This window comes from Lissotriton helveticus, chromosome 6, assembly GCF_964261635.1.
Source record: "Lissotriton helveticus chromosome 6, aLisHel1.1, whole genome shotgun sequence".
NCBI lineage: Eukaryota > Metazoa > Chordata > Amphibia > Caudata > Salamandridae > Lissotriton > Lissotriton helveticus.
Window position 1 is genome coordinate 1,051,043,191 of NC_136067.1, and position 26,775 is coordinate 1,051,069,965.

The following is a 26,775-nucleotide window of genomic DNA, read 5'->3' on the forward strand; positions in this document are numbered from 1 at the left end:
AATGCACTGCTTACGACCTCACATATTACATCACTCATGACATGGTCAGTGACATCACTGATCACATCTCAAATAGTATCACTGATGACATCATCCAGTGAGTGTGAGTGTTTTTCAAAAGTTTATGAGTATACACCAAGGTGTATTGATGAATCAGTGAGTGCATGAGTGTCTGTATGGATGATTCAGTGGGTGGGTGACTGACTGTATGAGTGAGTGATTAGGTGTCTCAGTGAATGTATGGGTGAGTGACTAGATTGTGTGATTGTCTGTATCAGTCTGTCGGTGGTGTCTAATTGGCTATATGGGTTGGTGAGGTGGTCACGTGAGTGGCTGTATGGGAGATTTATTGGTTGTCTGGGTACCTGTATAGGACCCCATCCCCCCAGGCCAGGCCTCTTCGTTGGGGACTGTGGTGGAAGTTGAAGGCCCCATGGTCCAGGTCGGCTCTCCGCCTCCTGCGGGAGACGGCATTGCTTTTACACACAAGGAGCTGCTGATATGCAGCTCCCTGTATGTAAAAGCAAAGTGTGCTCCACCCTGAATGCTCTTGCTTGCTCAAAGTGGAGCACACTGTTTGTAATGGCATGGCGGGAGCGTTGCTCCCGTCATGCAATAGCAAACGGCAATGTCCCGGGGTGGGCACCCTGGGACATGGCTGGAGCTGACCCTGGAGGGTGCGGTCCCCAGGGCCATCTGGGGCTCCTTGAGGCTGGGGTTCCCCAGGGTAGGCCGTATGACCTCCTCCGCATTACTTTAAAAAAAATCAGTGTACCCCGGGGAGGTGGCGGTCCATGGGGCAGGGGGGTCAGTGAGGCCACCCATATAATGTGAATTAACCCTGGGGAGGTGGCAGTCCCTGGAGCTGTGGCAGATCCAGTGAGCCAGTGAATTAACCCTGGGGAGGTGGTGGTCCTCGGGGCTTTGATAAGACCTAGGATGGGGGCCCTATGCGCCTGGGACCTGTCCACCTGGTAGTCATTTTAAAGCAAGAGCTGGAGCTCGCGTTTGTTTTATTTATTTTTATTTTTGCTGAGGATTTGTGGATCCGCTGCAAAACTTTAAACAATGCTTTTTACTCCCAGCCGGGTCCCTCAGGGGCCAGAAACCATATCTGAGGGGTTAAGGTATTCCTACCCTGCCCCTTTTTCTTTATTTAACTTTTTTCTAGGAGTCTGCTTCAAGCCGAGTCCCAAGATGACTGCCAATACTACCTGCTTGAAGTGTTGGCAGCGAATCAAATTTTAGTAGGATTAGCGAGTTCATCACGAGGACTCGCTTCCCCAGATATCTAGATTTTTTAAAGATAGATTTATCATAAACTACTGAACAGATTTACACCAAATCACAAAAAGCACGCTTTAGTAATATTAAAAAAATGAAAAATCACCATTAATATGGTGAAAAGCGTTTTGTTACTCTACATTTTTGGTCTCTCCTAGCGAACGTAGCGCATGCGCTGCTTCATCTTTGCGCAACTATTGTGGGTTTGGTGCACAAAGGGAGACAAACCATGTGCACGCACGGACAGGCGATGTGCATGCGCATGGCATCTCCTCTCTGCCTCACGGAGGGAGGGGGGAAACTTGAGGTAATTAGTGGTGTTGGTGTCTGGGAGTTTGGCTTTCATCGTCTGTTCACACTGTAGGCAGAGAGGCTGGTCGAGGGGGTAAGGTTACACGGGGCACTGGGAGGCAGGTACTATTTCAGTGATGGCCCCTTCCCAAGACAGTTTTCACACAGCGGGCTTCCCTCCTACTGACCCAGGCGTGGACTCGGCGCAGACTGGAACGACCCATCTTTCGCTCTCGCAAGGTACATTCTTAAAGTTGATTTTGTTGATCTCAAAGTGCTTATTTGTGTGATGCCGCTGTGAACCCTGAAGGTAAATGGTACTCTATTATGACACAGATTATTCGAGTCTGGTTCAAGCGTATGCCGAGAAAAACATAACTTGGGCATTTTGGATCCTACGCGAAACATAACAGAATATAAACGACCGTGCGTGTGCGCATGCGTATTAAAGACAGTGTTAGATGTGTACTGAGAGGTTCGATTGGCAACATTAGAACCAGGTGGATGGGGCATTGGCACACCCGTGTTTCCACATTGTGTGATTGTAAGAAAAGTATTTTGCCTCCGATTGATTCAGTCCATTGTCTGTCTAAATTGGGTGCACTACAAATGGCAGGGGTTACGAATGCAGAAAATATTACACATACCAGCCAGTCTACTTCTGCCATAAAACCTTTCGGAGTGAAAAGAGCCAGTTCTCAGCCCGGCATCTGTCCACAGTAGGCCTAATATGTTAGACTTTTGGTTTGCTGCTCCCCAGGACGGCCATAATCCAGCTGTTCCACCCGGGGTGATGCTCCATTAGCAATGAATTTGTCAGTGGTGGTAAAACTCTCGGTCTAATAATCTAGGCTTGACTTTTAACTTGAGTTTAATGCTTTTAGCAATTACTTGTGCTTCCTTCTGAGGATCTCAGGACACAAGTGGACTTCATTTCCCGAGCAGCAGTGCGCCAGGAGGCGAATTTGCAGTGTGGTGTAAAAAGGGGGCGTGGCCTCGGACCACTCTCAGCAATACAGTTGTGTTGGGCTTACTGGAGGTACCTGGTGGGCTAGTGTGCCGCCAGGGACCCTCAGGGGGCAAGGGGACTTCATCCCAAACCAAGAGCACGCCAGGAGGCATGTTTGCAGAGTGGTGGAGAAAGGGGGCGTAGCCTGTGTCTACCTCTCTGCAATCCCAGTGTTTGGGCTTACTGGAGGTAAGAAGTAGGCTAATTGGTCCCAAAGGACCCCCAGCAGCGAAGGTGACTTTAATCCCCATCCAAGAACGCGCCAGGGAGCGCGTTTGCAGAGTGGTGGGCTAAGGGGGCGTGGCCTGCTATGAGAACTCAGCAATCCTCCTGTGTGAGACTTACTGGAGGTAATAGGAGGGGTAGTTGGCCCCCAAGGATGTCCTTAGGGGCCAACTACCCCTCTTGTTACCTCCAGTAAGTCCCACACAGTGGGATTACTAAGACGTCTTCGGAGGCCACGCCCCCTTTCTTCACCACTCTGCACACACGCCTCCTGGCAGACTATGGGATGGAGATGAAGTCCACTTTACTCCTGAAGGACTTTGGGGGCCAAGAAGCCCTCCTGGTGACTCCTGTAAGTCCTATGCAGTGGAATTTCTGAGCGCTGGTCGGAGGCCCAGCACCCTTTCTCCACCACTCTGCAAACGCGACTACTAGTTAAAGAAGAATTTACAATGTAATAGTTTTTGCTTTTGCGAGAGTTAGAGCTGTTGGCGTTGCAAATGTAATTTTTTGGAGGTAGAGTGAATGTACTTTGTGTGTAGTGGAATTATGTGGTATGTTGTGCAGTGAAATTATGTGGCCTTTAGTGTATAGGAATTATGTGGAGTGGGATTATTTGTTGTGGAGAGTAATTATGTGGTATTGTAGTCTCTGTTGTGGAGTGGTAACCTCGGGTTTAGTCTTCCTCATTTCCATAGAAGCTAAACTATAAACACAATGAGACACAAAAAGAGAAGGAACCACTGAGGAGCACTTCTGGACCCAGTCGGAGGTATGAGCAGGGCCACTGGAATTATGTGACTGTTCAGCTGCACCAATTTTCACATAATTGAACATTTTCTGCATTTGCCAAACATTCCATCATCTGCTGCCTAATCTGCAGATTTGAATACAAAAAAGCCTTGTTTCTAGCTCAAACGGCTCAAATGTTCCCAAAAATGCAGCATCATGTGTTACAGCTTGGTGGAAGGCCCTTTGCAAAGCTGGAATGGTCATGTGTTACTTATTGCAAAATGTGGGTGTTAAACTGGTACTAATGGTGCACAAACCTCTCTTCTTTCTGTGCCTCTCTTGCCTCTTTCTGCATTTCTCTTGCTTCTTTCTGCACCCCTCTTCTTCTTTCTGCACCTCACTGTCTTCTTTCTGCACTTCTCTTTCACATTTCTGCACCTCACTTGCCTCTTTCAGCACGTCTGTTGCCTCTTTCTGCACCTCACTTGGCTCTTTCTGTACCTCACTCTCTTCCTTCTGCACCTCACTTGGCTCTTTCTGTACTTCACTCTCTTCCTTCGGCACCTCACTTGCCTCTTTCTGCACTTCTCTTCTTTCCACACCTCTGTTGCTTCATTCTGAACCTCTCTTGCCTCTTTCTGCACCTCACTTGCTTTTTCTGCATCTCTCTTGCCTCTTTCTACACCCGTCTTGTCACTTTCAGCACCTCTGTTGCTTCTTTCTGCACTTCTCTTCCTTCTTTCTGTACCCCTCTTGCCTCTTTTTGTACCCCTCTTGCCTCTTTGTGCACCTCTGTTGGTTCTGTCTGCACTGCTCTTGCTTCTTTCTGCATCTCTTTTGCAAATGTCTGCATACCTCTAGCCTCTTCCTATACCCCTCTACCCTCTTTCTGCACCTCTCTTGCCTCTGTCTGCAGTTCTCTTGCCTCCTTCAGCACCTCACATGCCTCTTTCTGCACCTCCTTTACTTTTTGCTGCACCCCTGTTGTCTTTATGCAATCGTATTCCATCTTTCCGCACCTCTCTTGCTTCTTTTTGCTGTTCTCTTGCCATTTTCTGCACCTCTCATGTCTCTTTCTGCACCTCACTTGCCTATTTCTGCACGCCTTTAGCTTCTTTCCATACCTCTGTTGCTTCTTTCAGCAATTCTTTTGCCTCTTTCTGCATTTCTCTTGCTTGTTTCTGCACCCCTCTTGCTTGTTTCTGCAACTCTGTTGCCTCTTTCTGCAACTCACTTGCTACTTTTTGCACCCCTCTTGCCTCTTTTTGCACCCCTTTTTTTGCTTTCTGCACCCCTGTCCCCTCTTTCTGAACCTTTCCTGACTGGTTCTGTACATTTCTTGCCTCTTTATATACCTCTGTTGCTTCTTTCTGCGCCTCTCTTTTTTCTTTCTGCGCCCTTCCTGGCTCTTTCAACACTTCTGTTGCTTCTTTCTGCACTTCTCTTGCTTCTTTCTGCACCCCTCCTGCCTCTTTCTGTACGTATCTTGCCTCTTTGTGCACCTCTCCTACTTTGTTCTGCACCCCTCTTGCCTCTTTATGCACCTCTGTTGGTTCTTTCTGCACTGCTCTTGCTTCTTTCTGCACCTTACTTGCCTCTTTCTGTACTTCTTTTTCTTCTTTCTATGTCTCTGTTGCTTCTTTCAGCCATTCTCTTGCCTCTTTCTGCACTTCTATTCCATCTTTCTGTACCCTTCTTGCCTCTTTCTGTACCTTTCCTACCTCTTTGTGCACCTCTCCTACCTCTTTCTGCACCCCTCTTGCCTCTTTTTGCACCTCTGTTGGTTCTTTCTGCACCTCTTTTGCAAATGTCTGCATCCCTCTTGCTTCTTTCTGTACCCCTCTTACCTCTTTCTGTACCTCTCTTGCCTGTCAGCACCCTTTTGCCTGTTCCTACAACTCTCTTGCCTGTTTCTACAGTCCTCTTGCCTCCCTCTGCACCTAACTTGCCTCTTTCTGTACTTCTATTGCGTCTTTCTGTACCTCTCTTGCTTTTTCCTGCACCCTTTATCTCTTTCTACAACCCTGTTGTCTCTTTCTGCACCTCTCTTGCTTCTTTCTACACCCCTCTTGTCTCTTTCTGTATCCCTTTTGCCTCTTTCCGCACCTCTCCTGCCTCTTCCTGCACCTCTCTTCCCTTTTTCTGCAGTGATCTTGCCTCTTTCTGCACCTCTTTAGCTTCTTTCTGCACTTTTCTTACCTCTTTCTGCACCTCTGTTGGTTCTTTCTGCACTGATCTTGCTTCTTTCTGCACCTCTAACTTAGAGGTAGTTTTAATCACCCTGCCGTATTATGTACTAGGGCCTTACAGGGGAGGTCATGCCAATAACAGGGGTACCCCAACCCAGAGTGTACCCTACTGTATGTTGGTGTTTTCACTGTATTCTAAGTGTCTTTCAGTATAGCACTGGTTCCAGCCCTGGTTAATCAGAGTCCGTTACCACCAGTAATAGTCAGCAAAATGTTGGAGGCACTGGATGACTTTGCAACAAGGCCTCTTTCTAGGCCTTTGGTGGTTATTTCTGCATATCGCTTGCTTCTTTCTGTACCTTTCTTCGTCTTTCTGGACTTCTGCTGCCTCTTTCTCCATTTATCTTGCTTCTTTCTGTGCCTTTCTTCCTGTTTCTGCACATGTCCTACTTCTGAAGGCATAGTTAGAAATTAGCATATAAAAAACCATAGAAATTCACTGAAAAAAACATAGGTTTCAGGGACATTATAGTTAGAAATTAGCATTTTAAAAACCTTTAAAATTCACTAAAAAACATAGGTTTCAGAGATGTTATAGTTAGAAATTAGCATTTTAAAAACCTTACAAATTCACTGAAAAAAAAGTTTCAAAGACGTTATAGTTAGTTGGACATTTCAGTCGTACAAAATCAGAAAAAAATCGGCTGTTATTGTTAGTTGAGGTAACTATAACTTCCGCCCCTGCAGTGCAATGCTGATGACGTCACATATTACATTACTCATGACATGGCCAGTGACATCACTGATGACATCACTGAGGACAACGCAAATGACATCACTGATGACATCATCCACGTGATAATCTGATGCACCTCCTCACACACTAATATACACTTTGATCCATCCAATCTAAGGTACAGACTGCTATTCCCGAAACCAAAGACATACCAATACCAGTTACAACATACCCACTCACTGATTCCTAGGTCTACACACACATCTACTCATTCACCCATACAGTCATTCATACATGCAGTCACTCATCAATACAGCACTATCATATGCACTCATACACCTATACAGACACTCACACACCACCACTCACCCATAGAGTTACTCATACACATAGTCAGTCATGCAAAGAATCAATCACACTCCCATTTACTCATACGTAATTATTCACACACCACCTCATTTATTCATACAGATACTAACACATACTTACTCTCTTATACAATCACTGATACAAGCACACACTCATCCATACAGCCACTCTCACAATCACTCACTCTCACATATAGTCATGTATATAGTCCAACACTCACATATACTGCCTGTTATATATGTAGTTACTCACATGTACCACGGAGATATCTAAACACTCACCAAAACACCCATACACACACTCACCCACTCATACAGCCCTTCACAGATGCACTCTTGAACCCATACACCCAGTGAATCGCCTACTCCACACATCTATGCACAAAGTCATATACCCCCCACCCACCCACACAGACACTCAGGCAACCATTCAGACACTCAGACAATCAATTAATAACCCATAATGACACTCATGTAGCTATTCACCAACCCATGCAGCCGCTTACACACCAACTGACAGATATTCACACAGTTTAGTCACTAACCCATGCATTCAGTAAGACACTTTTAATCACTCACTTATACAGTCAGTCACCCACCTACTAAATCATCCATACAGACACTCAGACACCCACTCATTCTTCAATACACCTTGGTGTATGTATATATATATATATATATATATATATATATATATATATATATATATATATCCCACAACTTGGCTCCGCTTGGTCGACCCCTGGCGCTCTCCCACCGGTGCGTTTTCCTCGGCAGAGCCCTGTCGAATTACAATTCCAAACCACCTTTGCAGGTAATGAAAACGCACTCGAGCGATCTTTTTTCCTTTTTCAGTTATTTATTGCACCACAGTTCCTTGCAGTTACCAACGCGTTTCACCGTTCACAGACGGCTTGATCACGCCGTCTGTGAACGGTGAAACGCGTTGGTAACTGCAAGGAACTGTGGTGCAATAAATAACTGAAAAAGGAAAAAAGATCGCTCGAGTGCGTTTTCATTACCTGCAAGGTGGTTTGGAAATATATATATATATATATATATATATCTGCTCCAGAAACTCTCAAACCGCTATCGCGCAGAAAAAGAGATGGCAGCACTCCCAGGGTAAATGCACAAAATGTATTCAAAAGAACGCGCTTTCGGCACTCGGCCTTCTTCAGTAATGAATCAACAGTTACAGCAAGCCACTGCCATTTATAAACATCACATGACATATAGACAGAGAAAGCGGACTTGAATGGGAACAATTGGTCGCCATCTTGGGAAGGGTAAAAGCGATTAACATACTGAATGCATCAAATCATTATCGTATCCTCTCAAATTAATCAAACTCGAGATACTTATTACACCCTGTATGGGATTCCGGAAACATCAGATTCATCCATCACAGGGGATGACATTTCAAGTGAAGACGGCCAGGATGGTTTGCCGGAGACTTCGGTTTTTCACGAGGAATACCAAGTAATGCGAAAACAGCAGCTACAAGGGGGCAGGGGCAAACCCCCAGACCAAAGAGGAGCAAGAGGAAAACGAGGAGGGGGGGCTGGAGCCGCCAACACCGTAGGCTCGCCACCCTTGACAAGGAGCAGGAAGAACTTCTACAAAAATAAGGTGTAGAAGCACAAGATAATCTAACGATAATAAATTTAACACCGAAAATTCTTACAGACGAAGAACAAAGTATCCTCAGGCTTGGACTCACCTTTTGCCCTCAAAAGAATTTAGAATTTACGCAGACGCGTATAGACCTCTTTAAGTTTATTCGTAAACTGAAATTATTTAAATACTTTAAGTTGAAACCTCCACCGGGCAAACCAACGGCTGTTGACAATCCTGGTGATAGCACCTTGACCTGTAGGGATCTTGCTGGTATCAGATCCTTGGAAGAATTGAGACTCGAAAATATGGAAGATCATGATGTAAATTTGAGAAACACACAATTGGTTAGTGAAATGGATGTACAACAAAAAGGTGGGGCCACATCCTTTAAACCAATTTCGACCTTCATGCCAACTATGGGAACTGATGCCATTGACACCTTCTCGGAGGCAGTGATTCAGGATTTGAGGAAAATGAGGGGCACTTTGAAATTTAATCGGGTGAACCAAAACAATTTTTCGATTAACCAACATGTGGCACTAAAAAAACTATGTGAGGACTCTTCTTTAGTTTGCAAACCCTCCGACAAGGGAGGGAACATTGTTTTGCTTACGAAGACTCAATATGAGAAGGAAGCGCTACGACAATTGAATGATTGTAACACCTACACAAGGGTCACTGAATCCATTTATAATAACAGCATTCAAGCATACCATGACATGATATTTAAATGGTATAGCAAAGACATGCTCAACTGTGATGAACATCTTTTCCTGAGATGCCTGAATCCCATAACTCCCACTTTTTACTACCTACCGAAGGTACATAAAGACTTGGTGAACCCCCCGGGAAGACCCATTGTTGCCTCTTTAGGTAGTCTGACAGAACATTTGTCTATATATATAGACTCCTTTCTTTCTCCGTTTGTGACAAACTTGAAATCCTATTTGAAAGATACTAAACACTTTTTGAACTCTATGGATCAATTTGAATGGCGGGAAGGGTATACTATGTTGGTCATTGACATTACTGGATTATATACGTGTATTGGACACGAACTTGGATTGTCAGCTATCTCATGGTTTCTTGAAAGCCGCCCTGTAAAATATTTTGAACATAACAAAATGCTGATCGAGTTCATGCAGTTCTGTTTGGATAACAATATCTTTCTTTTTGGCAAAGAGCTGTTCAAGCAGCTGACAGGTGTGGCGATGGGTACCTGCTCCGCCCCCAGCTTCGCGAATCTTTTCGTGGGGTGGTGGGAGGAGCAGGTGGCCTGGTCACTCGACAACAAAAAATGGAACGACATTGTGAAAGGATGGTATCGTTACATTGACGACCTCTTTATAATTATAGAGGGGTCGGTTGCGTTGGCTGAAGAGTACATTGAAGTATTAAATGACAATGTGTGCAACTTGAAATTCTCGGGAGAGATTAGTCAAACAGAGGTAAATTATCTAGATTTGACCGTATTCATTGAGAACGGTAGTTTGCAAACCAAATTGTTTCGAAAAACAACTGCTGGCAATTCCACATTATATGCCACGAGTAGTCATCCTACTAGCTTGGTGAACAGCATACCTTTTGGTGAACTGCTTCGTATCAAGAGGAACAACACCAATGATCATGAATTTTGTAAAGCAGCAGGCAGCAGTATACAGAGGTTTTAAGCCAGAGGGTACAAAGATGGGGTCCTCAGACAGGCTTTAGACAGAGTAAACAAGTTAGATAGAAAGACGCTTCTAACAAAGAAACAGGTGAAATCCAAAGGTGGAGAATTTAGACTCATCACCACTTATTCCAGTAATGCTTCCGATCTGAAACGTATCATGCGGAAGCATTGGAATATACTGATGACTGACAACATCATAAAGAAAGATCTACCCTCCTATCCTTTGGTGACATTTAGAAAAGCTAGGGCACTAAAAGACTATTTGGTGCATAGCCACCATAAGGAACATAAGCCCACACCTAAGTCAGAACCCTTGAAAGGCTTCTTTCCTTGTGGCCGCTGCAAGGCGTGCAAGGGAAGCAAGCGAACGGTACAGTATAATGTGCCTGGGATGCAGAAACCCAGGAAGATACTGAAATTTCTAACTTGCACTACACCATATGTAGTGTACTGTTTGACATGTCCTTGTGGCAGGAGGTATGTCGGCAGTACCACAAATCCGGTTAAACTACGGATTTTAGAGCATCAGAGGGCGATTCAGAATGCAGACACCAGTTATCCTGTGGCCAGACATTTTGATCTAGAACATGCTCGTAACAGGGATCTGTTATCATATTTTTGTCTGGACTCTGTCCCGATGAACGAAAGAGGGGGAGACAGGTTACAGAAATTACGACGATTAGAGTCGCGATATATCATCGATCTGCAAACGAAAATGCCTATGGGTTTAAATATGCACGAAGACTTGGGAGTCCATTTAATATGACTGTATCTTTAGGATGGTTCCGCTATATCTGAATTATATCTGATTTGTGACAAAGTGTATTTGTTTAGAGACATGACTAGAATGAGAGATGCTATGCATATTTTTTGACGTAGACAGAGGGTTTGGATAAAAAGCCCATTCAGGGCAAGATTAGAAAATGCAGAAGAATTAATCGATATGCGCAGATATAATGCATTTGATTTTCTGTTACAACTGAATAAGGGGGTACCCATACAGGGTGTAATAAGTATCTCGAGTTTGATTAATTTGAGAGGATACGATAATGATTTGATGCATTCAGTATGTTAATCGCTTTTACCCTTCCCAAGATGGCGACCACTTATTCCCATTCAAGTCCGCTTTCTCTGTCTATATGTCATGTGATGTTTTTAAATGGCAGTGGCTTGCTGTAACTGTTGATTCATTACTGAAGAAGGCCGAGTACCGAAAGCGCGTTCGTTTGAATAAATTTTGTGCATTTACCCTGGGAGTGCTGCCATCTCTTTTTCCACGCGATAGCGGTTTGAGACTTTCTGGAGCAGATATTAAGTGTCGGGCGCACCCCCGACAAGGCAGGCACCAGCCTACGAGTGCGGGAGGCAGGTGCACACAGAGCGAGAATATATATATATATTGTAGCTCAGACTCCATTTCTTTTACCACGAAACAAAGTTCAGCACTCCCGGGGTACAGGCAAGTATTTCTTTATTTCGCCATTAGCCGTAGACAGACGCGTTTCGGACGTAAGTCCTTCATCAGTGTTTACTCAGAACGCCGCCCAGCGGCTACTTTACATACGTCATTCTGACACGCCTCTCATCATTAATAGACGGTGTCGAAATCGCAAGTGCGCCCATGCGAATGTGGCGGCCATCTTAGAACCCTCAAGCACGGAAGTAAAAAGAACGAAGAAAAAAACAACGAGACAAATGACTGATACTTTGAGCACAAGGATCTCAACCTTATGGAAACCTTGACAGAATTACAAACAGAACAAGATTTGGAGACATATGATGATCCAATAATGAGAGCGAGGAGAGTAAATATTGAACAACAAGCCCCTGCAACTGACTTTAAGGCACCGTCACAATTTAATCCGCAAATGCCATACGATGCCATTGACACCTTTTCGGATGCAGTAATAGAGGACCTAATGAAGTTTAGGACCGTTGGGCAGAAACATACTCTTCATAAAAGCAACCTCTCTGAAATTCAATCAAAAATGATATCTGATATCAGCAATAATGATGAGATCATTGTGAAACCTTCGGACAAGGGAGGAAATATTGTCCTGCTCTCTAGAGAACAATACTGTCAAGAATCCCTCCGTCAATTACAGGATGTGAAATGTTACATAAGAACTAACAAAGAGGAGTATGTTCAGAGTATACAAACTTACCATGATCTACTGAACAAATGGCGTAATAAATCTATGTTGGACACGAATGAATATTTATTTTTGAGAAATCATGAACCAGTAACACCGACTTTTTACCAACTGCCGAAAGTGCATAAAGACCTCCATTTACCACCAGGGAGACCGATTGTCTCGTCGAAAGGAGGACTTACTGAAAATCTTTCAACGTACATTGATTCATTTCTTGCACAATCGGTTGTCAAATTAAGATCTTATGTGAGAGACACAAAAGATTTCATTGAACAAGTTGAGAACATCCAATGGGACAACACATATGCACTCATAACCCTCGACATTACAAGTTTATATACTTGCATTCGGCATGATCAGGGAGTCGAGGCAGTAAGATACTTCTTAGAAAAAAGAGCAATGAAGTATACTGAACATGGGGTAATGTTGATCGAACTACTGGAATTCTGCCTGACACACAACATCTTTCTTTTCCAAAACGACCTTTATAAACAGATCTCAGGGACAGCGATGGGCGCCTGCTTCGCCCCCAGCTACGCAAATTTATTCGTGGGCTGGTAGGAGGAGCAGGTGGCCCTGGGAGGTGATAATGCTAAATGGGCAGAATACATAGTTGTGTGGCGTCGTTACATAGACGACCTTTTTCTAGTATGGAGGGGCTCCTTCAGACAGGCAGAGAATTCCATTAGGGATCTAAACAGAAACAACTTGAATCTGAAATTCACTAGTGATCTAAGCAGGGAAGAGGTGCATTACTTAGATCTGAAGGTCTTTGTAAATGAGGGGAAACTTGAAACATCATTGTATAGGAAGCCCACTTCGGGCAATAGCATATTACATGCCAAGAGTAGTCATCCTGGAAACTTGATTCGCAGTATACCCTATGGCGAGTTACTTAGACTCCGACGCAACTGTTCAAGGGACTCTGATTTTATTAGTGGAGCCAAGGAATCTATTATCAGATTTAAAACTAGAGGTTATGACTCTATTCTCCTTGAGAAAACCTTTGACAGAGTTCGCAAAATATCAAGAAGGAGTCTATTAAATGCAAAAGAAAAAACAGACCAATCAGAGATTGGTAACAAATTCAGGATGATAACTACCTTCTCGAATGATGCGAATCATCTGAGAAAGATATTGACCAAAAATTGGCACATATTACGTCTGGACCCCATCATAGGACGAGATGTCCCCATTCGCCCTCTAATTACTTTCCGTAAACTAAGTTCTTTAAAAGACAAATTGGTACAGAGTCACCTCATGCCCCCAAAATCTAAGAAAAGTAACACCTTAAAGGACATGAAAGGATTCTTTCCTTGTGCCAAATGTAAAGCCTGTGAAAACAGCAAACGGGTCTTATCATATAATATTCCTGGTCTACAAACACCTAGAAAAATAACGAAGTTCATCACATGCCAAACCCCCTATGTCGTGTACTGCCTGACATGTCCATGCGGCCTTAAATATATTGGCAGCACAATTAATAACGTAAAGGTGAGAATTTTGGAACACCAACGTGCCATCAATAACAAAGATGTGAACTACCCGGTGGCACGGCATTTTGCCAAGGAACATCAGAGTAATAGGGATCTATTACAGTATTTTGGCATAGATCATGTTCCGATTAATCCTAGGGGAGGGGACAGACTGTTAAGGCTACGTAGACTGGAGTCCCGCTATATTATAGACATGCAAACGAAATATCCATATGGGATGAATAGCGGAGAAGAAATGATGGTACATTTAGGAAAATGAATGAATCATGGATAAATTACCCTGAACTTCTATCGATTTTAATTGTCCTTTGCTTTGCCATTTACAATTTTGATTCTTCCCTTCTGTATGCTATAGCACTATGAGAGATTTAATTGAGATATTTTTTCCTGCACCTTATATGAATTGATGGTGCTGTTATGAAACTATGATTAATATTGATGATGCTATTTTTGACATGCCTTGGAACAGAAATGTGTATCACAGAATTAACCTGGAATTTTGGGCCGAAATCGCAGTGCGCAAATGAATGTAGCTGGTGATACGCCGATCCATGGCTTTATAGTAAGGTTACACCAGCTTGAGCGGCAGATATGCCGATACACGGCATGATTAGCTGCAGTATTAATATACTGCATTGGAAATTGCATGATTTTATGCTTTCTAAGATGGCCGCCACATTCGCATGGGCGCACTTGCGATTTCGACACCGTCTATTAATGATGAGAGGCGTGTCAGAATGACGTATTTAAAGTAGCCGCTGGGCGGCGTTCTGAGTAAACACTGATGAAGGACTTACGTCCGAAACGCGTCTGTCTACGGCTAATGGCGAAATAAAGAAATACTTGCCTGTACCCCGGAAGTGCTGAACTTTGTTTCGTGGTAAAAGAAATGGAGTCTGAGCTACAATTTTAAACGCGGGTACCGTCGCGTCTGAAGCACCCGCTCACGAGTGACCCGTGATTTATGGTACAACAGGAGCGCTGATATATATATATATATATATATATATATATATATATATATATATATATATATATTTCTCACTCCTCCGTGACTTAACCGAAAGTAATGGGCGCACTCGCTCTGAGTTCCACAGTTACATTTATTTAAATCTTTTCAGCTTTAGAAAACAACAACGATCTACGCGTTTCAGTGCTCCTAGCACCTTGCTCACGATCACTTTGTCAAGTTTTTTTCAAAATATTTAAAGCAACCAATAAAGTTTGATGTTACATCACATCCTGTTTTCAACAGCTGAGCATTGTGGTATTTGTAGTTTTTCATTAAAAAGAGTCTTTAGGTGGAGTTTCACCATTCATTTTAACAAGACAGTCACAGTGCCACTTATTTCCTTTTTACTATCATAGTAAAATGACAAAATAATTCAATTAATTTCATTCATAATATTTGGTCAACTCTATTTGTTCTTGTTTGTTTCCATCCCTCTGGTGGGATTTGTCACTTTTTTTTATTCATTGTTTGGGGTACCTACATTTTTCATTCTTGGAGTCTTGTTTAGAATGCAATTTTCAACTTCACAAGCTCACTTTTGTCCATATTAGAGATGAATATATAACTCCTCTGATTGGTTCAGGCCGTGCGGGCTCAGGGTTCTGAAATTTAGGATATGTCGTGATTCCTTTTTGCGCAAAATGTTTTCACGATCTCCTCCGCGTATGTTTCTTGGTATTGATTCAATGCCAAAGAATTTCAATTTCAGCCAGTCCCCATTGTGTTTTTGCTCCATATGTTTGGCCACAGCATTCGCTCTGTCCTTGTGTGTTGTGGCTCTAACATGTTCCATTATTCGTTTTTTCAGTTCCCCTTTGGTACTCCCCACATACATTAAGGGACAGGGGCATTCTATGCCATAGATTGTGAATTCTGTCGTGCAAGAAATTAGTTGTCGTATTTTCCATTTTTTGTCATTGGGTAATGATATTTCCTTGGTTTGTTTTGCAATTTGGCACATTTTGCAGGTATAGCATTTTACGAAGCCAGTGGTTTTGAGCCAATCTTTCTTTTTATCGGTTTTGCAATGACTATGAATCAACTGGTCCTTTAGATTCGGTGCTCTCCTGTATGTTACTACTGGATGTGGACCCACTAGCCTCCCTACAGTGTCATCCAAATGCAAGATCTTCCAATTTTTCCTCATAATTTGCAAAAGTTTTTTTTACTGTTTTCAGAGTAATCAGTAATGAGTCTGATAGGTTCAGGTTCATTTTTGTTTTCATTTTTGTCAGGTTGTTTCAGGCATTCCTCTCTGGGCTTCTCATTTGCTCTTTTCCAACATTTCTAGATGTTGCCTAGATTGTACTTGCGATTTTTAAATCTTTGTTTTGTTATGGCACTATGTTTTTGCCATTCAGATTCTTCACTGCATATCCTTCTGATCCGAAGGAACTCCCCATATGGAATACTCGATATTAAGGAGGCTTGATGGAAACTAGTCGCTTCCAATGTCGCGTTAGTGGCCGTCGCCTTCCTGTGCAGCGTTGTGTGGATATGGTTATCTTTGATGTAGATGTTAGTATCCAGGAATGTTACCTCCTTGTTGTTAATTTCATATGTGAAGGTTAATCCTGTCATGCTGGTATTGATGATTTTATAGTAATCCTGGAATTCTTCTTGAGTTCCATCCCAGATGATCAACAGATCATCTATAAACCTTATCCAGCACATGATTTTGCTTGTAAATTGGTCATTTTCGGATGCCCAAGCTATTTCTTTTTCCCAATACCCCATTGTGAGGCAGGCATAATTTGGGCTAAATGAAAAACCCATTGCGGTTCCATTACATTGTCTGTATAGCTCCTCACCAAACGAGAGAGACATAGTTCGATCATGTCTTGTAGCATTTGATTATGGTTTTTGTATTGGATATCTCTATGTTGCAAGAAGTAATTGCATGCCTTTAGTCCAATGTTATTTTGTATGTTCGTATACAAAGATATGACATCCATAGATATTAGTTGGTAATTTTCTTGCCATGGTGTGTTTTCCAGTCGTCTCAACAGATCATTAGTATCTTGAATGTATGAGCTTAACTGTGTTACGTGTGGTTTAAGGAAGTAATCAATGTAGTTTGAGATTGGTTCCAGCAAAGAGCCCTTTGCGGATAGAATTGGTCTTCCTGGTGGTTTGTTTCGATCTTTGTGAACCTTGGGCAGGAAATATATTGTTGCTGTTATTGGGTGATTAGTTGTTAAATACTTTTGTTCATATTCGTCAATTAAATTGTTTAGTTTCCATTGTCTTAGTTTTTCCTCCAGTTTGATCTTTATTTCATGAGTTGGATTAGTTTTTAATCTCTCATAATATTTGGTGTCTTTCAATTGTCGATGAGCTTCAATAATATATGAGCTCTTTTCCCAGATCACGATATTTCTTCCCTTGTCCGCCATCTTTATTTCTATCTGGTCATCTTTGCATAGATTTTCTAATGCTTTTCGTTCTTCCTGGGTTAGATTATCTTTGTAGTTGGATCCCTTAATTTTGTATAAGTCCTGGATCACCGCTTCTTGAAAGGTATCCACCTTGTTTCCCGCTGGTAACTGAGGATAAAATTTAGATTTTGGGTTTAACTTGCTGATGTCTGCTCCTTTTTGTGCAATGACTTGACTAACTGTTATTTCATCTTCATCAGTTACATCCAGATTCAAGAGTGTAGTGAATGCCTCTGCTTCTCTTACACATAGATTTGAGGTACCTTCTTCTTCCATTTGTGTTTTGGGTGTTTCCTTTTTGTTTTTATTTTTATTTTCTTCAAAGAACTTAGCCAGTTTGATCTTTCTTATATATAGATATAAATCTATTCTTGCTTGAGCTATATTCATTTTTTTCTTTGGACAGAAGTTTATGCCTCGTTTTAAAAGCATAGTTTCCGTTTCAGTGATTGTTCTTTTGGAGAGGTTAATGATTTGCAATTCATCAATTATTTCCCCCTCTTCTGGCGCATGCTCCGTGTTTCCGTGCCCACTTTCTCGGCTGGTTGATTTGTTTCTATTGCCCCTTCTTGTCTTTTTTTGTTTGTAGTCCAACGTCGTCCTCTTCCCCTTCCTCGTGATTGGTTTTGTGCGCCCCGGCTCTGTTCCCACTGTCTTTGTTGTAGCACGAGGCGCATATCCCCTAAAAAAGGCATCCTTTCGGTATTTACTGATGTACTTGGTTCGCCTTCGTTTCCTTCTATTGATACTAATGAGCATGAGGAGGAGGCTCACCATATCCACACAACGCTGCACAGGAAGGCGACGGCCACTAACGCGACATTGGAAGCGACTAGTTTCCATCAAGACTCCTTAATATCGAGTATTCCATATGGGGAGTTCCTTCGGATCAGAAGGATATGCAGCGAAGAATCTGAATGGCAAAAACATAGTGCCATAACAAAACAAAGATTTAAAAATCGCAAGTACAATCTAGGCAACATCGAGAAATGTTGGAAAAGAGTAAATGAGAAGCCCAGAGAGGAATGCCTGAAACGACCTGACAAAAATGAAAACAAAAATGAACCTGAACCTATCAGACTCATTACTGATTACTCTGAAAACAGTAAAAAACTTTTGCAAATTATGAGGAAAAATTGGAAGATCTTGCATTTGGATGACACTGTAGGGAAGCTAGTGGGTCCACATCCAGTAGTAACATACAGGAGAGCACCGAATCTAAAGGACCAGTTGATTCATAGTCATTGCAAAACCGATAAAAAGAAAGATTGGCTCAAAACCATTGGCTTCGTAAAATGCTATAACTGCAAAATGTGCCAAATTGCAAAACAAACCAAGGAAATATCATTACCCAATGACAAAAAATGGAAAATACGACAACTAATTTCTTGCACGACAGAATTCACAATCTATGGCATAGAATGCCCCTGTCCCTTAATGTATGTGGGGAGTACCAAAGGGGAACTGAAAAAACGAATAATGGAACATGTTAGAGCCACAACACACAAGGACAGAGCGAATGCTGTGGCCAAACATATGGAGCAAAAAAACAATGGGGACTGGCTGAAATTGAAATTCTTTGGCATTGAATCAATACCAAGAAACATACGCGGAGGAGATCGTGAAAAAATTTTGCGCAAAAAGGAATCACGACATATCCTAAATTTCAGAACCCTGAGCCCGCACGGCCTGAACCAATCAGAGGAGTTATATATTCATCTCTAATATGGACAAAAGTGAGCTTGTGAAGTTGAAAATTGCATTCTAAACAAGACTCCAAGAATGAAAAATTAAGGTACCCCAAACAATGAATAAAAAAAAGTGACAAATCCCACCAGAGGGATGGAAACAAACAAGAATAAATAGAGTTGACCAAATATTATGAATGAAATTAATTGAATTATTTTGTCATTTTACTATGATAGTAAAAAGGAAATAAGTGGCACTGTGACTGTCTTGTTAAAATGAATGGTGAAACTCCACCTAAAGACTCTTTTTAATGAAAAACTACAAATACCACAATGCTCAGCTGTTGAAAACAGGATGTGATGTAACATCAAACTTTATTGGTTGCTTTAAATATTTTGAAAAAAACTTGACTAAGTGATCGTGAGCAAGGTGCTAGGAGCACTGAAACGCGTAGATCGTTGTTGTTTTCTAAAGCTGAAAAGATTTAAATAAATGTAACTGTGGAACTCAGAGCGAGTGCGCCCATTACTTTCGGTTAAGTCACGAAGGAGTGAGAAATAATTAACGGCGAGGTTCTGCCGTAGGGTACGCACCCCCACCGAGCGCTCAATGGCCGGGAAACTGGGAACCGATGTGTGAAGATATATATATATATATATATATATACACACATATATATATATATATATATATATATATATATATACATATATATATATATATATATATTACACACACAAGTTAGCCCCGAAAAGAGAGAAGCCACCGGCAGTACACCAATTCACTTTTTATTTCATTTCGAGCAGCTTGCAAACAGGCTCCCAACCAAAACGAAAAACCTTCATAGTGCCAAACGCGTTTCAGGAACTTTCTTCCCTTCCTCAGTGGCTGTCAGGTAAGTAATGTCAAAGCCGCAGTTCATGTGCACAACATAAATCCAAGACCTGCCCAAGTGGGCGTGGCCACTCTCCTAGCCTTCTGGGTCTCGTAGTGCCACACGGTATTTCTCAGGTGAGTCCGCTTTGAACATTACACGAGTTAAAACAAAATGTACTTGCCCAAGTGGGTTGTTATTCGAAGTTGTAGGGCTGCCTGTCACGCTTTCCAGCTGCCCGCTGTGAATTTTCAGTCGGAACAAGGCTGGTTCCAACTCTGCCTCCCAAAGTGTTGACGCCAGCTTTGTTTTGTGCATCAGCACGGGCCCGCTTACAAGCGGTGGACCTCTCTCAAGCGGCTGGGCTCCAACCGCCTATTAATTACACACACAAGTTAGCCCCGAAAAGAGAGAAGCCACCGGCAGTACACCAATTCACTTTTTATTTCATTTCGAGCAGCTTGCAAACAGGCTCCCAACCAAAACGAAAAACCTTCACAGTGCCAAACGCGTTTCAGGAACTTTCTTCCCTTCCTCAGTGGCTGTCAGGTAAGTAATGTCAAAGCCGCAGTTCATGTGCACAACATAAATCCAAGACCTGCCCGAGTGGGCGTGGCCACTCTCCTCGCCTTCTGGGTCTCGTAGTGCTACACGGTATTTCTCAGGTGAGTCCGCTTTGAACATTACACGAGTTAAAACAAAATGTACTTGCCCAAGTGGGTTGTTATTCGAAGTTGTAGGGCTGCCTGTCACGCTTTCCAGCTGCCCGCTGTGAATTTTCAGTCGGAACAAGGCTAGTTCCAACTCTGCCTCCCAAAGTGTTGACGCCAGCTTTGTTTTGTGCATCAGCACGGGCCCGCTTACAAGCGGTGGACCTCTCTCAAGCGGCTGGGCTCCAACCGCCTATTAATTACACACACAAGTTAGCCCCGAAAAGAGAGAAGCCACCGGCAGTACACCAATTCACTTTTTATTTCATTTCGAGCAGCTTGCAAACAGGCTCCCAACCAAAACGAAAAACCTTCATAGTGCCAAACGCGTTTCAGGAACTTTCTTCCCTTCCTCAGTGGCTGTCAGGTAAGTAATGTCAAAGCCGCAGTTCATGTGCACAACATAAATCCAAGACCTGCCCGAGTGGGCGTGGCCACTCTCCTAGCCTTCTGGGTCTCGTAGTGCCACACGGTATTTCTCAGGTGAGTCCGCTTTGAACATTACACGAGTTAAAACAAAATGTACTTGCCCAAGTGGGTTGTTATTCGAAGTTGTAGGGCTGCCTGTCACGCTTTCCAGCTGCCCGCTGTGAATTTTCAGTCGGAACAAGTCTAGTTCCAACTCTGCCTCCCAAAGTGTTGACGCCAGCTTTGTTTTGTGCATCGGCACGGGCCCGCTTACAAGCCGTGGACCTCTCTCAAGCGGCTGGGCTCCAACCGCCTATTAATTACACACACAAGTTAGCCCCGAAAAGAGAGAAGCCACCGGCAGTACACCAATTCACTTTTTATTTCATTTCGAGCAGCTTGCAAACAGGCTCCCAACCAAAACGAAAAACCTTCATAGTGCCAAACGCGTTTCAGGAACTTTCTTCCCTTCCTCAGTGGCTGTCAGGTAAGTAATGTCAAAGCCGCAGTTCATGTGCACAACATAAATCCAAGACCTGCCCGAGTGGGCGTGGCCACTCTCCTAGCCTTCTGGGTCTCGTAGTGCCACACGGTATTTCTCAGGTGAGTCCGCTTTGAACATTACACGAGTTAAAACAAAATGTACTTGCCCAAGTGGGTTGTTATTCGAAGTTGTAGGGCTGCCTGTCACGCTTTCCAGCTGCCCGCTGTGAATTTTCAGTCGGAACAAGGCTAGTTCCAACTCTGCCTCCCAAAGTGTTGACGCCAGCTTTGTTTTGTGCATCAGCACGGGCCCGCTTACAAGCGGTGGACCTCTCTCAAGCGGCTGGGCTCCAACCGCCTATTAATTACACACACAAGTTAGCCCCGAAAAAAAAGAAGCCACCGGCAGTACACCAATTCACTTTTTATTTCATTTCGAGCAGCTTGCAAACAGGCTCCCAACCAAAACGAAAAACCTTCATAGTGCCAAACGCGTTTCAGGAACTTTCTTCCCTTCCCCAGTGGCTGTCAGGTAAGTAATGTCAAAGCCGCAGTTCATGTACACAACATAAATTCAAGACCTGCCCGAGTGGGCGTGGCCACTCTCCTAGCCTTCTGGGTCTCGTAGTGCCATACGGTATTTCTCAGGTGAGTCCGCTTTGAACATTACACGAGTTAAAACAAAATGTACTTGCCCAAGTGGGTTGTTATTCGAAGTTGTAGGGCTGCCTGTCACGCTTTCCAGCTGCCCGCTGTGAATTTTCAGTCGGAACAAGGCTAGTTCCAACTTTGCCTCCCAAAGTGTTGACGCCAGCTTTGTTTTGTGCATCAGCACGGGCCCGCTTACAAGCGGTGGACCTCTCTCAAGCGGCTGGGCTCCAACCGCCTATTAATTACACACACAAGTTAGCCCCAAAAAGAGAGAAGCCACCGGCAGTACACCAATTCACTTTTTATTTCATTTCGAGCAGCTTGCAAACAGGCTCCCAACCAAAACGAAAAACCTTCATAGTGCCAAACGCGTTTCAGGAACTTTCTTCCCTTCCTCAGTGGCTGTCAGGTAAGTAATGTCAAAGCCGCAGTTCATGTGCACAACATAAATCCAAGACCTGCCCGAGTGGGCGTGGCCACTCTCCTAGCCTTCTGGGTCTCGTAGTGCCACACGGTATTTCTCAGGTGAGTCCGCTTTGAACATTACACGAATTAAAACAAAATGTACTTGCCCAAGTGGGTTGTTATTCGAAGTTGTAGGGCTGCCTGTCACGCTTTCCAGCTGCCCGCTGTGAATTTTCAGTCGGAACAAGGCTAGTTCCAACTCTATATATATAAATAAAACATATTTAAACGTTTTAGAAACACTGAGTCACTGGATGATGTCATTAGTGATGTCATTTGAGAGGTCATCAGTGATGCCACTCACCATGTCATGAGTGATGTAATATGTGATGTCATCAGCAGTGCATTGGGGGGCGCGAGCTATAGTTACCTCAACTAACTATAACAGCTAAATTTCTCTGGTTTTGTATGACTGAAATGTCCAACTAACTATAATGTCCCTGAAACCTGTCTTTTTCTGTGAATTTCTAAGGTTTTTTTAATGCTAATTTCTACCTATAATGTCCCTAAAATCTATGTTTTTTTTCAGTAAAAAAAACAAAAAAAAATATATATATATATATTCACAAATATATTGAATAAAAAAAACAAAGGTTAATCCTGTGTTACAGTTAGGAAAACGTTGTTATTTTTTCTATACAAACCAAACATACAAATACTCAAGCATTAGAGTTTCTAAAGTTATAGTTCTGCTTAATTTTATAATTTATGCACTATCATTAAATTAATATAACTTTATTTATTCTTTATCTACAAATAAAAGTTAAAAGTATAGAAATGTGTTAATTTCTATACGTATACCTTTAATATATAATTTAAACAACACCTTCAAATAATAACTTGTGCACCTACATTCACAGTGTATTCAAATCAGTAGCCACACTACATTAACTTTAACTCACATCTTCTCCAATCCAGTAGCGCAGAGAGGACTAGCCTAAAGTGGAGAGGCATGGAGTGCAGTGGCGCAGTAGGGAGTGTAGTAGAGTATAGTGGCGTAGAATTGAAGAACTGTAATCTTCATTCTCAGGGGTCTCACTGATACAAAGAACTTGGCACAGAAGCTGAAATATGAAAAGACATCTTTATTAAACTTAATTAAGTGAGACTACATCACACAGAAGCCTTAACAACTGAATGAGGCAGTCTAAAGAGTACAAAACACAGAGGCCTTTTATATGCTTAGGGTTACAAACTCAGCACAAAAGAAAGGGGCAGTCCTAGCTTTTGCAAGCATGCAAAATACCTAATATGGACATACAAGATCGGCAAAATATTAGCCAATAGGAGAACATTAAAAAAAAGCATCATATAACCAGAATGTCCCCCTTACGTCGTGTTTCTAACGTCCCCCTTACGTCGTGTGGAGAAGTGTGGCTCAATGGTTAGAGCGGCAGACCCTGATGCAGAGGTCTGGCCCGGGACCAGGGTTCGATTCCCGCCTCGGCAGGTCTTGGGCTCAATTTCCCCGGACCTGATAATTCTCGCCTCGGTGCCTAGTCTAATCATGGGTCCCACTCTGTGACTCTGGGCAATAGCTTGCTTAATCTCCACTACGGCCCCAGCAGCGCTGTGGATGCCTGGCTTCACCTTGGGGTGCCCAGGAGTGGACATTTCACAGGAAAGCCAGGATGGGTTCCGCAGCGGTATGAATACAGCGCTACGAGGCCTCCGGGTAGAAGTGCGCTATATAAAATACAAACATTTATATAAAAAAAATACAAACATTTCTGTAACACAAGTAAATTAATTACAGCACCTATAGGTCAATCAGTAATGGCAGGACATGTCTGTATGCAGTTAGGCCAGCTGGTGTCTGAGATTGATTTCAAAGCAAGGACAGAGGGGGGTTTTCAACACGTTGCAGTCCAAAGGGCAGAGACACTTCATGAATAGAGCATCCTGTGTAAAGGCAACACAAATTGACGACAAATGTAAGATGGAGTCAAAATTAAAGAACCTCAGACCCTCCTTTTGCCATTACACAGGCAAATTCGAATTCATTGCTAGGTGAGCATTCTACTCATTTTATACAAACAGGTATATATAAGCTATCAGCAGGAATACAAAGAGAACAAAGCATTTAACATTCAGATAGCAGAAGAAAGTAATGACCACTATTACAAACAGGTTTATCATATTTTTTCACAACCCTAGGCAAAAGCAAATCCTAAAATTATTTTGCAAACATTTTCAGGGCTCCTAGTTATTTCAGTGACTATTGACAATGCCAGTAAAACAATAAGAATCAGTCTCCAAACACCCATTCTATGCAATCGCACGGGAAATACCCAGAGTCCGTCGAAGCCTCTCTGTCAGGCTTCTATTGTCCATCAAATCTGCTTCTGTTGTTTTCTTCCGCATGGGCCTCTTCATTCAGGCCTTTCATGAAAATGATGTTTCTCAGTATCCGTTGGAGTGCCCTCCTGGTAAACACTCACAGCTCACTTAATAGTCTCAATGTCTCAATGCAGTGCACCAATATTTCCTGTGCTGCAGGCACTACAGATATTGTGCTCTTCGTTAGTCATGGGCACAGATCATCTCATGCAGACCCAAGTACTATTAATCGGGAAAGAGCAGCAGACTGTCACACTCAGCAACACTTTCAGGCTCCAACACTCTCTATTCAGTGTCAGAGGATGCTCGGGCTGCTCTTTCATTTAATCATAGGTACCACAATGTAGTGCCTTTTGCCAATCCTGGATCCTCCGGTGCACTGCACTTCCGTTGGAGCAAAGAAAAGGGGGGGTGTGGCCAAAACTCAGGCCAAGGGGCTCAAGGGACTGCACACTGTCAGAGGTTACCAGCACATGACAGGTAGAAAACTCAAGTCTCAATTCTTTCGCTCTTTTGCACTGAAACTCTGGTTCTGTGGCAAAACCAGCTCCTCCTTCTTTTCTGATGTTCAACGCCTTCTGATGAAGCAAAAACAATACTTTGGAGATACCATTGATGGCACGCTGTCTGGGTGCTGGGACTTTTCATCTGTTAACTGTCACTGATGGGATTGTGGGTGAGTTCCGCAGGTTATTATGACTTAATCCCGCAGAACCTAGTGACGTAGGAAAAGTGACACAGTTGTTAGTTTCCTCCAATTAAGTACAAAAACAGTTCATTGTATAACAAGGGGACTGCAAGCAGGTGGCCTGCAATCTTTAAAGGAGTGGCCATACGCCATGGGACTATTGTGATCTAAAATACACTGTCATTCTCAAAGGCAATACAAAGACAAAGGCAGTAGGCAAAACAGTGCCTCTAGCCTCTTTAATTGGGTTTCCATGTGAGAGCATATCCTCTACCATCTAAGGGTAGATAGCGACATGGGAATTCTATCTGAATGGATGTCCTCACACATGGTGGCATTGTCTAATGGGGCAAACACATTTTTTTTCTCTCAATGATTACATATAGGTGTTCCCTAATTCCTTATCTACAACACCTCAAAAGAGAAATCGCATAATACATATTATCAGGGACATGTGGATACCTCCCTTTAATAATTGTGCATCAGGTGGACTATGCAATACAAAAGCTAATGATCAAAATGTGGAAACAAAAGACAAGAACTAGAGAGTCCTGGTAGTTCCATGATTTAGAACACATCTAATCCACCAAAAATTAAAGCAGCAGAAAAACTGAACTAAAAACCAAATTAGAATAGGCATTGAATTTGTCATATTCAAAAAAACATAAGGTGTCTCCTATTGAGGTGGAAAACTTATCTTACTATAGTATTGAGTCAGTTAACCAGTCCATCACTACCCTGACAATCAGACTGGAAAACATCAAAGTAGGCCTAAAGATAATTCTTGAAAACCAGTCTGGTCATACAAAAGGAATTATACATAATATGGGTGTCTCTGGTACATTACTGCAATCTGGAAGTGTGAACCTGAACAATACAAAAATAATAAAAGGGCTAACTGGTGAAAGGAATATGGAAAAGAGAAATGGGACTAGAACACAGCTAAAATCCCCAATAACTAGGCACGATGCGACATCGGTCAGGGGAGAAGTAACAAAAGAAAAATCTATAGGAAGAACAAGGAATTACTTGGGTGAACAAAAATCAAAAATAGTTCACAAATGTTAGCTCTACCGCTGGCCGCTAAACCATATACAGTAATCTCAGCTAATGTTCCAGTTCCTTCTTCAGAGAAAAATGAAACCTTGTTTCCTTTATGGTACAAAGCCATACACTACTTAGGAAGCAGAACAAAACTGACTAATGTAATATAGAAATTAGGTCATCATGTACAAGAGTCAC